Below are 14,542 nucleotides of genomic sequence, written 5' to 3'. Positions count from 1 at the left end.
CACATATTTAATTCTATAGTTTTGTTATCTGCCATTATTCATTTAGCAAATGGCAGCTGGGTGGCTCCACATGTTGAAGGTCTGAATCTTGATTTCACTCAGGTCATAATGCTAGGGCTCTGGGACTATGCCTCATGTTGACCTCTGTGCTAGCATGGAGCATGCTTTGGTTTCTCCCTCTATCTCTCTCTACCTCATACCCTCTCCCCATATCAAGATCTTCAGATAAGTTAATAAGTAAATACACACTGAAATAAACAAAGAAATAAATAACCACCTTACGAAAAAGATTAAGAAAAAAATAGGCTTGATTATATTTTTACTGAATACTTGTATGAGAATATTTTGATACTTACTTTATTAATTTCTCAGTGAATATGTATCACATTAGTGACAATATTCAAGGAGTTCAGAAGAATTAACTAAGTGTACAGATATTGTTGCATACACTGTAAATGTATGTAATATAGGATGATGATAAGATATAACTTGATACTTATGTTCCAAGAGAGTAATATGACTTTTTAAAATTGAATTCCTATTGATGCTCACTTTCTCTCTAGAACAAATGCAAATTGTTTTATCTAAATGTGTCACATTAATGAGGAATAGCAGAAATGGGATGGGCTGGGATTTCTACTCAAGAAAGGAATCTTTTTATTCTAAACATGTTCCGTTAATTCCTCTCCAAACTGAAACTTTCACTGTTAACTCCATAAGAAGGCAAGACATTTTTTTTTCTGTTATCCCTGTTTTCACAAACAGAGAAAAATATGGTGTGGGATAGGAATCAGGTTTTGAAAGAAAACACACCATCTTAAATGGCCCACTTTCCCGTGAGGACACACACTAGGCCAGACAGGAGCAAGCTGGACCCACAGAATGTAGAGGTGCCTTCACTCTGGAAGTTCTCTGATGACCTATCGCCATGGAGATGTGATGATGCACCTGTACTTCCTTCCCAACTGTCACTGTGTGAGCTGAGCTGTTGCAGTTTGGTCACTGGTGAGAAGTTCCCCATGATAGGAAATGTGAATTGCCGTTCTTTAGGTATGTTCGTATTCATTTACTGAATTCTGTTCTTTCAAGTAGGCTATTTTTCACTCAACTTTTCTATTGGTGTTCATCTCCACCCCCAATTTGTCAACTGATTTCTATGAAGGTAGTATCTTGTTTTGCTATAATACTTAAGTTCTACTTTTGATTTTTCCACGGAGCTGGATTTCATAAAGATCTTCCTTAATACTGAAAACTGTGCTGTTTCTTAATGCCCAGTATGTACACAGTCTTACTGAGTAAACACAGAGCGAACACACTGACACTGCTCTCACTGGGTCAGGAGAATCTTGATTCCACCCCAGCAACAGACATGACAGGGAAGGGAAGTGGAGCTCAACTCTTCTCAACACAGATGTTAAAATATGAATGTAAATATGAGTAGTCTAAATCGTGACATTTTTAGAAGGAAAGAAGCTGGGATTTCTTGGGTATTGTCATGGGTTGATATGGAAGGGACCATGAGCTGTCTGGGTGATGCCGGAGTGCAACAGAGAAGGGAACATGCCATCAGGTCTGTGGAATGAATATTTGGCAACTAAGTAGTGGACTGTCTGATAACAATCAAAGGGAGACCTGGGGTGGGGTCTCCAGGCTGTACACAAAAAGGAGATCCTCTAAGAAGAGACAGGAGTCTACCTTATGTACCTACAGTGCCCAGATAGGATAAAGAGACCTAAGAATAAAGACTAGATGTGGAGAGGAAGGAAGGTGCGAGGAGGTGTTCGCTGCAGCCACTGCATCCAAGCTTGCTCTAGGCCAGACCTTATTCCAGGCCCCTGAGGATTTTCCTCAGATCAATAGTAACACTCTAAGCATTGTAGGCTTAATTAATTCAATCCTCAAGCCCCAGAACAGATGGTAACTTTCCTGTTCATTCCCATGAACTTCTCATCCAGATTTGGCCAGTTGAAGGGAAGTAAATTCTTGTCTGAGTCCTAGTGTGGCATTTGGTCTGGAATGTCCAAATTTTGAATCAGCTTTGGAGCCAAGCAGACCACTGGTCCATGTGAGTGGTCAAATGGCTGCTGGGAATGCCCTAGGTGAGTAAGCTGACTTTCTGAAAAGATAGGGGAGGATGGCCAAAGGTGCACTTCCCTCATCTTCCATTGGGCTTGATTTGGGAAAACTGCACCGTATTTTCTGTCAGGAACTGAATCAGAGAGACAGGAGGCTGGGTTAAGATTCAGATTATTCTCCTAGCACAGACCCCTCCTGCCCAGAACCCACTGTCTCCCAAAGAAACCTTGGGACAGGAAGATGTCTGAAAGTGAGGACAGTTCTTGATTCAAAGTTCCAGAGCACTTCCTCACAGACCCTGGGCAGGTCTCAGGTGGCCAGGGATCTGTGACCCAGAGATCTACGTACCTTGCTGTCCAGGATTCATCACACATCATGGCGGACACTCCATTCAGGTCACTTCCTGTTCCTAAGTTACTGTGTCCACCACTGTAAGATATGAGTGATAGCCTGTACTTGCCCTCCCAACAGTGCTGACATGGGGTTGACAGGAGTAGATAATACATGTACTCTCTGAGTTGTAGAGAATAATTCCCATGGGAAGGCAAGAGAGTGAGCTTCCACCCTCTGACATGGTGCTGCCCTCCAAGTCTCTCTCAAGTCAAGTGTTATCATGTGTCTAGCTCCTTCTGCAGACATGCAGTAACATAACACTTACAGAGCAATTGTGAAGCACCCAACATTTATTGTTCTCGAGGTTTCACTTTTAGTACATCACTTTTAACCCCATCACAGCACACAAATGAGCACAACATATTAACACGTTCACATGTGAGAACAGGAAATGGAGGAATGGAGCCCTCACCTACCTCTCTCAGGTATGTGTAGATACTCATTGTGATGTCTACCCTGGCCATCATGTGTTGTGACTGTGCTTTACTGCATTTATATTAATGTCTCTGCTAAATAACAGGATTGGGCCACCAATCCTGACTGTGGGCCATTTTCAGTGCAAACCAAAGCTCAACATCTTTCTAAGTCCATTTTTGATGCATGAAATTTGTTGGGCAGCTGGTGAGTAGGGAGAATGGGAGTTTGAATATGAATAAAGTATGACGAATTGTTCTATGGTCTTCCGCAAGCAAGATGCCAACCTTACTCTCTATTTCTCTGCATTTCCCAGGAAATTGCTATAGCAATGAAGCAGAAGATGTGCCTCTCAAGACGACAATATCCATAAAGAAAAGAGACTGCTTCTGCTAACACATCAGGGTGCACCCTCTTCCTGTACCAGAGGAAGGTACCGTGGAAATTTACTCATTAAGTTGATTAAGAATAATTTTTTCATTCATTGTTCTATACTACCAGAACAGTATAAAATGTTGAGACAGGTTTTTCTGTGATTCCATGGGTACAAATTTAAATTTCTTAAGTCAATCATAGTATAATTACTATAGAAATTAAGAAGCATTTCTATTTCAATGCAGGATCTGTGTTGAATGGTACACAAGTGTCTAGGACCTGACTGTATGCGCATTAGCTACCTTATGAACAGAGATCAATATTGATCTCCTCTGAAACAGTGTTTCCAGATTTTTTGAAAATAGTAGTCATGATTGACAACAGGTTCACCCTAACATAAAGTTTGAACAAATGATTCAGCAAGTTCCAATATACCACCCCTCCACTTTCCCCAATTGACAACATCTTACATGAGGGTATTACATATGTCACAATTCATGAAAGAACATCAATACTTCTTATGACATCAAGTCTGAAGTTTATGTTGAAAGACCTTCTATGTGCTTTAGGATTCTATGCGATTGACAAATGCAGAATGGCAAGTATACCCATTACAGTAACAGACAAGAAATTGTGAACCAAATGTTCACGACAGCACTATTCCCAATAGCCTTAGAGACACCACCGAAAAGTCCATCAAGTGATGAGAGGATAAACTATGATCCATGCAGATAAGGGAAAATTATTCAGACATAAAAAAACAGAAATTTTACAATATGCTACAAAATGGATGGACCTTGAATAAATAATACGCTTTTTGAAAGAAGACACATCTGGAAAAACATACACCTATATGAGATATTAGTCCTGAGTCCATGACGTTATTCATGTAAAGAATGACATTCAGTGTGTACTTGCACAGTCATAGAAGGATCAAACTGGTGTGTATTTCATCCAATACAAATCTAATAATGCAACATAATAGAAGACAAATTCGGTAGCAGTATATATGCAGGCCTGGAAGTTGAAATGGTCCTATAGCAGGTGAATTAGTGGGAAAGTGGCTCTCCTTTCAAGTGGGCAGGACAAGTCAGGGGACTCTGTAACTGAAACACATTGTGCATTGTTTCCCTATTTGAGACTAGTGATTTCACACCGAGTAGATCTCTTTGGCTTGAAAGCAAAAGCTCTCTTTCTCGTTTCCTTCCTTCTCACCTCTCCTCTTTCTTTATCCACAAAGTACATTGGACCAGCATCTCAGGCCTTTCTCATTCAAGAATCACATTCATGCACTATGGCTCCGTGTCCACTCAAGCAAAACTCCCTGAGTCATTCATGAGCAGCACAAGCAATGTCCTGGCAGGTACTCTGTGTCCTCCCAGATGCCAGATAGGGGCCAACTGAAGACCTTCTTGGAGACAGGGCAGAGGAAGTGGTCCCATTTTGTTCCGAGGTAATCTCACCTCACTTTCTCTGAGATAGAAATGTTACTCTTTTCTTACCTCTTCAATCCAATGCAGAGAGGTAAATCTGACAACCTTAACCATGAGATATGCAGTTTCCTTGCTTGAGGGAATGCTGAACAAAAGTGTATTACAAAGTGACAGCAGCTACAAAAGGGCAATAAAACATGACAGCCCCCGCTTCAAACTCTATGCAAGCGAACACTTTCCTCAGCAGGACATGTTCCTCCTAAAAAGAATTTTGCATTTGATGATAAGAATGAACTTGACACATCTGCCATAAAAAGCTCAAAATCCTTACATGTGTCCTCCTTAACTTGGGGGTGGGCAGCGACTCAACCACTGTACCTAGTCTTTTATTTCCTGATCTTCACCAAACAAAAGACCTGTGCCAAAGTGTATAGGATGGTGTGATCTTCATCGTGTTTTATTTTCTCAACTATAGGTCAATACTGGGGCAAAGGAAAAGTGTACATATTCAGGAAAATCAGTCTTTGGGAAAAACTAAGGGATAAAGAAGGTTGCGTCCTGATTCTGGGTTCCTCCTGGAAATGATGGTTAAGGTGTATGGAGAGAGATTGCCCAGTGAGGTACTATGACCATGTATGCTGTATGACCCAAGCCCTTGTCCTATTACGTGGAAAGCCAAGGTATGAACACAGGAGTCAGTCCCCAGTTGCTCTGGACTACTGATCTGTGCCTGGCATTCAGCCATCGCACCATTAGTCACACAGGAAAGGAATTTTAGCAATGTATAGCTACCTGGAAGTGCTAGACTCTACAAAGCTCAACCACTTACCAAACCTACACAGTGGCCTAAATGGTCACATAAGCAGGGCACAGAAGTAGGTGCAGATGATTTGGACATGTCGTTGGTCTCACATGCACGTAGAAAGGCCACATTCTTCTGGTAGCCCAGAGATTCTGGAAGGTGTGACGCTGCATGGAGGACAATGCAGGCCCACATCTCTCATAGCTGGGGGCATTGCTTATACATGGCCAATAGCAGGAAAGGAACAGAGAGATAACTTAGTGTATTTGGTAACATTTCTGTAAGCATTAGAAAGGCTCCAATTCTGGGTCTTTTTGTGTGGCACAGTCAGTTCAGCATCTGACTCTTTATTTCAGCCAAGGTTATGTTGTCATGGTTCTGGAGATTGAGCCCCATGTCAATCTCTATGCTGACAGCACAGAGCCTGCTTGCATGTTCTCTCTCGTTGTCTCTGCTCTTACCCCTCTCATGCACTTTCTAAAATAAAAGAAATAAACCTTAACATAAAAGGAAAGAATTACTATACTGTAATCATATACGCATAGGCCATTCTGAAACAGCAACTCAAAGTAAAACTGGGTGGTAAGCTATATGTCTAGCACTCTTATTTCAAACCACCTTCATGGCAATAGTAGAGATTTTTCAGTGCTCATTCCAGGCCTCCCATAAGTAAGGAACTTCTTATTTGTTGGATGGCATGGGCCATGATGGACAGCCACTGACTCACTGGACACACATAATTTGTATAGACAAAAGAAAAGTGGGAGGAGTGTATTAGGGGATCGATAGTGTTTCCTTTCACATGGTGGGATGTCAGTATATTCAAGGCTTGTAGATGTAATAATCTTTAAGACAAATGATTAATGAGGAAATCTCAGAGGATTCTTTTCCTAGGATGAAATACAGCTTCACATTCAAGGTTGCTTTTCGCCAAGTACAAATTTCAAAGTAGATATGATGAATACAAAATCCTAGCAAATACACGATGGGGATTCTGGCGGAAGAACAGATTTTCAAAGAGTCAGACAGTGATAACCTGGCTGAACTTCAATCAAGAGAGGCTATGAGACTCAATCTTGACATACAAGGCCCTTCAGGGTTCCCACGATTTTAAAAAACTATCTCACCTGCACCAGGATCATCTCTGCTAGAAAGACAAGAGCCCTGTTGCCCTTTTCTATCTTGTTCCTCTTCTGTGCCATCCTTGGTCCCCCTAGAGAATGCCCAGCTGCAGCACAGTCCATAATTACTATTCACTTATATGCACACACTCACCTCATATTCAGTCAATAAAACCTCTGACTAGTTCCTGAGCTGCCCCCACCAGTGTCTTGACGGTTGCTCTGTTTCCTCCTAGCTCATCCCAAGGGCCTGATGCAAGAGTTTCCCAGAACAAATGCAGAGGAAGTACCCATAACACTTCCTGAGGTAAGTATATTTTCTGTATCTGAAGGAGCACCATTACTTACTACAATTTCAAGGGAATTAAGATATGAGCATCTGTGCATGTCCATCTGAGAGAATATATATAATTTCCTGTTGCTGAGGGTTTTTCCTGAGATTCTTTCACCAAATGATATGATTTCCCAAGAGAAAAAAAAATAATAATGACAAAACCAGTTGGAAACTGTATGGTAATAAGCATTTGTTGGGAGATAATCTTCCTCTGTGGACACAAATTTTGTATTCGCTAAAGTGACTTGTGAGAAGTGACCCAGAAATTGAGAGCCTTTTCATAGGTGACTTTATATAATTTTTTGAAGTCACTGACTCAAAATCTTCATCCCGACTAGCTCCTAACATCACCAAGAGAACAAAATCCACATGTAAACCCTGTGCAAAGATGATGTGAACCTTATAGTGTTGCCTTTTCTGTAATTCCAGGGTGAGGCCACAGTAACTGTTCACAGTATATATTCTAGAATTGGAATCTTGTTGAGAACAGCTCTTGCTGACTATGAGGGTGAGGCTTTCTCATCTGTTTTGGTCTGGAGAGAATCCTGATTTCTGGGTTCCTCCTGGGAGTGGAGGATGGGATTTTGTGAGAAAAACTGATTGTATGGTAAAACAATATAACCATGTTCTACAGGTCTGGACAGCCCAGAGGCCATTTAGGTAGTGTGGTTTTTGTGTATGAGGGTCGTGGGTTGTTTCGATGTGATGTGATGTGATGTGGGTGTGTGGAGTGTGTGTTTATTCAGAAGATATGTGCTTACACACAACAATGCAGGTATCCAATTTCCAGGACTATAAGTCAGGCTCACTGCATAAACAGCCTACAACAGCACATTCTTCCCTCAGAACAGCTGCACCTGAAAGTTTGTTTGATATTCCCTTTCTGGAGATGGAGATAAAGGAGAAATAAATGGCCAAACATCTTTCACACTTAACAGCATCTCTGATGTGGGGTCTAGGCAGCGAAGAATCAGGAAGGTTTCGAGTCAATTTCATAACAGTATCATAAGACTTAAGACATACTCAAACCTTGTAGTGTATACTGAAATGACTGTGGCAAACAGGAACCCAGAGTAAACTTTGGCAGTGAGGATTGTTCCCACCTCCCTGGTTGCATATCTCCTGCACAGTCAGGGCAAACACATTGTCTTGAAAATGTGCACAATGCAGGATCATTTCCTGAACTTCAAACAGGCATTAGGGTCATAGGACTCATCAGCAAAACATAGCATGCATCTCAGTGTTGGCAATATTTCACATTAATGAGATTCCCTGCAGCTAAAATTCAGAGGCCCTTTCCTGCTCCTTTCCTCTACCTTCCTTTATCTACCAAGGATGGCCCAGCAGCAGGTCAGTTGATACTCAGGAACTACCCATCTCCATATACTTCTATCCTTTGACCCCAAAAAGCAAAGCCCCTGGAACAATTCCTGAGCAGTCCCACTGGCATCCTGAAACTATGTGCATATCTTCTTAGGTTCCATCAATGTCCTGATGGATGAAGTTTCCAGTGACATGGGAGACAGAGACACCAAATGGACTTCCCATAGTAAGCTTGCCTTTCTTTGTATAAGAGTAAAGGTTGCTTTATTTCTCCTTAAATTAAATTAAGGTATAAAATACTCAGAATGTGCACATCTGTTGGTAAATACAACTTACTTTATAGGGAGAATGTCCAGTGAGAGTCTATTGCCAACAGATACATGATTACAAGGGTGTTTCAAAATAGCAGTATCAGGTACCGTCTGCAGGATAGTGAGTTTTTTCTCCAGCAGCCAATTTTCATTCTTGGATATCATTTTTCCAATCTGACTTGGGGAGTGCATGGGTGGCTGAGTCATTTAAGTGTCCAGTCTGGGCTCAGGTCATGATTTCATGGTGTGTGAGGTCGAGCCCCACATAGGGGTGTGTGCTGACAGCTTAGAGCTTGGAGCCTGCTTCGGATTCCGTGTCTCACTCTCTCTCTTCCCCTCCCCCAACTGCACTCTGTGTGTCTCTTTCTCAAAAATAAATAAACATGGGAGGGAGGAGAGGGTGGGTGATGGGTATTAAGAAGGGCACCTTTTGGGATGAGCACTGGGTGTTGTATGGAAACCAATTTGACAACAAATTTCATATTAAAAAAGAATAAATAAATAAACACTGAAAGATTTTTAAAAGGATGCACCCTCCTGGAATGTGAAAGCGATATGTATTCTGGAGTCCTTCACTTGGTGAGGAGAAATCTGGAAGATGAGAAAGGTAGGGCTTTCTTGCAGGCTTCTTGTGCAGAGCCACCCTGATTCCAGCTTCTGCTGGAATAAGAAAAAGACACATGGCAGTACATAGGGGTTTTCCTGGAAAAGACCTATGGTCACACTATAGTGTCCCTGGAAGCAGCCATAGTGCCATTAGGTGGTGTAGGTTTGTGTGCGGGGAGGCAGGTGTGTCTACATGTGCTGTATCCATGTGCTGCAACTCTCAGTGCTTGTGTGTGTGCGTGTGCGCTTGTATGAGTGAATTTTCTGTATGGTGTGTTTTTCTAGATGGAAGTATACTTCCCAAAGTAATGGTGTTGACTATCTCAATAAAAAATCCCATCACTATTACATCAAGAGTGTTTATGCATATAAAAGTGCATCAAATAATAAAATTTAAATGTGTTCATTCTATGCCCAACACATGTAAATGTACCAGGAAAAGAAATCTCACCTCATACAATATCTGTCACAGAGGCAGTGACAATAGGACCTCACCTCCTGGTAGGTCTCGTGGCATGATTAGTCATGATACATCACTCTTGCCAGTTTCTTCTCAGACAACACTCTTCATCTGAGGCTCCACAATGAGTCTTCCCAACGTCACTTGAGTCACAGTGTGCTGGGGCAGGGTCTCTTCCTTCTGCAGGTGGCTTCCAGTGCAGTCACCTGCCACACACAGATCCATAAGGAATTGAAGAAAGCAGGAAATGACAGGATTAGCTGGGGAGAAGTCACTCCTTCTTTTGCCACCTGTTTAGAATGGGATCTGACATTTATCTTTAGATACTGTTGTTGATAATGAGCCTGTCTTTCTCAGATGGAAAATCATCACCCCCCACCCCAGAACCTAGCTGTAGTTGTGTGTACTGGGCAAAAAGTGGAACTCAGAGACAAACAAGATCTTCTTCAGAGACTGAGCATCAGTGTAAGCACTTGGCTGTCTTCCAAAGAGCACAGAAGGGTACATTGTGTACTGCAAAGTGGGGAAAGAGAATCTCAATAGTGTGACTGGACAATCGCCACTCACATTTGTGTCCATCTGCCATTGGCAAGAGGGTCTCGATGTAGTCTGCAGAAGGGATTTACAAGTAAAGAACTTAAGATAGTTATTCTAAGACAGTATGAATATAAACAGAGCCAAATTATAATTTGAGTTTCCTTTAGAGGGTAAATCTTATGAAAAGTATCTATTTTGATAGAATTTTTTATTACCATATGTGTGTTTCCAAGAAAGAAACAAAAATAAAAAGGAGACTGCTGGATATATGAATGTCATTGTGTACTCCAGAAACTGAGTGGTTAAAGCAAGGTTGTCCAAGAAATTTTATCTACAGAGCATAATTTTGATTGATGGGGTTCATTACAAAGAGTCAAATCAGGACAACCCAGATCACCTGAGCCCACCTTGCCCACAATTACCATGTTGTTGGGCTCCTTGGTGAATGAGGATGAGAAAGGATAGGGCCACCTTGCTGGTGTGAGACATGTGTACACATCTTCAGCACCTGGACAAATGGGATTCCTGTCATTTCTCTCCAACAACCTCTATGACCCTTCTCCCTGTAACTCACTTTATTTGTTTTTTTAATTTTATTTTTAACTTTTTAAAATTTACATCCAAATTAGTTAGCATATAGTGCAACAATGATTTCAGGAGTAGATTCCTTAGTGCCCCTTACCCATTTAGCCCATCCCCCTCCCACAACCCTTCCAGTAACCCTCAGTTTGTTCTCCATATTTATGAGCTCTTCTGTTTTGTCCCCCTCCCTGTTTTTATATTATTTTTGTTTCCCTTATGTTTGTCTGTTTTGTCTCTTAAAGTCTTCATATGAGTGAAGTCATATGATGTTTGTCTTTCTCTGACTAATTTCACTTAGCATAATACCCTCCAGTTCCATCCATGTAGTTGCAAATGGCAAGATTTCATTCTTTTTGATTGCTGAGTAATACTCCATTATATATATATATATATATATATATATATATATATACCACATCTTCTTAATCCATTCATCCATCAGTGGACATTTGGGCTCATTAGTGCTGCTATAAACATGGGGGTGCATGTGTCCCTTTAAAACAGCACACCTGTATCCCGTGGATAAATGCCTAGAGTGAAATTGCTGGGTTGTAGGGTACTTCTATTTTTAGTTTTGTGAGGAACCTCCATACTGTTTTCCAGAGTGGCTGCACCAGCTTGCATTCCCACCAATAATGCAAAAGAGATCCTCTTTCTCCGCATCCTCACCAGCATCTATTGTTGCCTGAGTTGTTAATGTTAGCCATTCTGACAGGTGTAAGGTGATATCTCATGGTGGTTTTGATTTGTATTTCCCTGATGATGAGTGATGTTGAGCTTTTTTTCATGTGTCGGTTGACCATCTGGATGTCTTCCTTGGAGAAGTGTCTATTCATGTCTTTTGCCCATTTCTTCACTGGATTATTTGGTTTTTTGGGGTGTTGATTTTGATAATTTCTTTGTAGATTTTGGAAACTAATCCCTTATCTGATATGTCAGTTGCAAATATCTTCTCCCATTCCGTCGGTTGCCTTTTAGTTTTGCTGATTGTTTCCTTCGCTGTGCAGAAGCTTTTTATTTTGATGAGTTCACAGTAGTTCATTTTTGCTTTTGTTTCCCTTGCCTCTGGAGATGTGTTGAGTAAGAAGTTGCCGCGGGCAAGATCAAAAAGGTTTTTGCCTACTTTCTCCTCGAGGATTTTAATGGCTTCCTGTCTTATATTGAGGTCTTTTATCCATTTTGAGTTTATTTTTGTGTATCATATAAGAAAGTGGTCCAGGTTCATTCTTCTGCATGTCGCTGTCCAGTTTTCCCAGCACCACTTGTTGAAGACACTGTCTTTATTCAATTGGATATTCTTTCCTGCTTTGTCCAAGATTAGTTGGCCATACGTTTGTGGGTCCATTTCTGGGTTCTCTATTCTGTTCCATTGATCTGAGTGTCTGTTCCTGTGCCAGTACCATACTGTCTTGATGATTACAGCTTTGTAGTATAGCTTGAAGTCCGGGATTGTGATGCCTCCTGCTTTGGTTTTCTTTTTCAAGATCGCTTTGGCTATTTGGGGTCTTTTCTGTTTCTATATAAATAGTAGGATTATTGGTTCTAACTCCGTGAAGAATGCTGTTGTTATTTTATAGGGATTGCATTGAACATGTAGATTGCTTTGGGTAGTATCGACCTTTTAACAATATTTGTTCTTCCTATCCAGGAGCATGGAATATTTTTCCATTTTTTTGTGTCTTCGTCAATTTCTTTCATAAACTTTCTATAGTTTTCAGTGTATAGATTTTCCACCTCTTTGGTCACATTTATTCCTAGGTATTTTATGGTTTTTTTTGTGCAACTGTAGATGGGGTCGATTCCTTGATTTCTCTTTCTGTTGCTTCATTGTTGGTGTATAGGAACACAACCCATTTCTGTGCATTGATTTTATATCCTGCAACTTTGTTGAATTCATGAATCAGTTCTAGCAGTTTTTTGGTGGAATCTTTCGGGTTTTCCATATAGAGTGTCATGTCATCTATGAAGAGTGAAAGTTTGACCTCCTCCTGGCCAATTTGGATGCCTTTTATTTTTTTGTGTGTTGTCTGATTGCAGAGGCTAAGACTTCCAATACTATGTTGAATAACAGTGGCAAGAGTGGACATCCCTGTCTTGTTCCTGACCTTAGGCGGGAAGCTCTGAGTTTTTCCCCATTGAGGATGATATTAACGTTGGGTTGTTCATATATGGCTTTTATGATCTCGAGGTATGCTCCTTCGATCCCTACTCTCTTGAAGGTTTTTATCAAGAGGGGATGCTATATTTTATCAAATGCTTTCTCTGCGTCTATTTGAGAGGATCATATGGTTCTTGTCCTTTCTTTTATTGATGTGATGAATCCCGTTAATTGTTTTGTGGATATTGAACCAGAACTGCATCCCAGATATAAATCCCACTTGGTCGTGGTGAATACTTTTTTAAATGTATTGTTGCATCCGGTTGGCTAATATCTTGTTGAGGATTTTTGCATCCTCAGGGAAATTAGTCTATAGTTGTCCTTTTTAGTGGGGTCTCTGGTTTTTGAATCAAGGTATGCTGGCTCCATAGAAAGAATTTGGAAGTTTTCTTTCCATTTCTATTTTTTGGAACAGTTTCAAGAGAATAGGTGTTAACTCTTCCTTAAATATTTGGTAGAATTCCCCTGGGAAGCCATCTTGCCCTGGTCTCTTGCATTTTGGCAGATTTTTCATTACTAATTCAATTTCCTTACTGGTTATGGTTCTGTTCAAATTTTCTATTTCTTCCTGTTTCAGTTTTGGTAGTGTATATGTTTCTAGGAATTTGTCCATTTCTTCCAGATTGCCCATTTTATTGGCATATAATTTCTCATAATTTTCTCTTATTATTGTTTTTATTTCTGTTGTGTTGGTTGTGATCTTTCCTCTTTCATTCTTGATTTTACTTATTTGGGTCCTTTCCTTTTTCTTCTTGATCAAACTGGCTAGTGGTTTATCAATTTTGTTAATTCTTTCAAAGAACCAGCTTCTGGTATCATTGATCTGTTCTACTGTTTTTTTGTTTGTTTGTTTGTTTCAATAGCATTAATTTCTGCTCTAATCCTTGTTATTTCCTGTCTTCTGCTGGTTTTGGGTCTTATTTGCTGTTCTTTTTCCAGCTCCTAAGGTTAGGTTGTGTACCTGAGATCTTTCTTCCTTCTTTAAGAAGGCCTGAATTGTTATATACTTTCTTCTTATGACTGCCTTTGCTGCGTCCCAGAGGTGTTGGGTTGTGATGTTATCATTTTCATTGACTTCCATATACTTTTTAATTTCCTCTTTAACTGCTTGGTTAGCCCATTCATTCTTTAGTAGGATGTTCTTCAGTCTCCAAGTGTTTGTTACCTTTCCAGTTTTTCTGGTGGTTGATTTCGAGTTTCATAGCGTTGTGGTCTGAAAATATGCATGGTATGATCTCGATCTTTTTGTGCTTACTTAGGGATGATTTGTGTCCCAGTATATGGTCTATTCTGGAGAACGTTCCATGTGCACTGGAGAAGAATGTATATTCTGTTGCTTTAGGATGAAATGTTCTGAAAATATCTGTTAAGTCCATCTGGTCCAGTGTGTCATTCAAAGCCATTGTTTCCTTGTTGATTTTTTGATTAGATGATCTGTCCATTGCTGAGTGGGGTGTTGAAGTCTCCTACTTTTAAGGTATTACTATCGATGAGTTTCTTTATGTTTGTGATTAATTGATTTATATATTTGGGTGCGGCCACATTTGGCGCATAAATGTTTAAAATTGTTAGGTCCTCTCGGTGGATAGACCCTTTGATTCTGATATAATGCCCTTC

General features: G+C 40.5%; 1 long non-coding RNA gene across 1 annotated transcript; it reads left to right on the top strand.

Moving 5' to 3' along the window:
- Positions 1 to 863: 863 nt before the first annotated feature.
- On the top strand, positions 864 to 6,923 carry LOC125934833 (uncharacterized). The gene is made up of 3 exons (XR_007461538.1): positions 864 to 1,050; positions 3,200 to 3,316; positions 6,851 to 6,923. It is a non-coding gene; the product is annotated as an uncharacterized LOC125934833 (long non-coding RNA).
- The last annotated feature ends 7,619 nt before the right edge of the window (positions 6,924 to 14,542 follow it).

Source organism: Panthera uncia (assembly GCF_023721935.1).
Source record: "Panthera uncia isolate 11264 chromosome A1 unlocalized genomic scaffold, Puncia_PCG_1.0 HiC_scaffold_17, whole genome shotgun sequence".
NCBI classification, from domain to species: Eukaryota; Metazoa; Chordata; class Mammalia; order Carnivora; family Felidae; genus Panthera; species Panthera uncia.
This window is presented reverse-complemented; position numbering and strand designations above follow the sequence as displayed.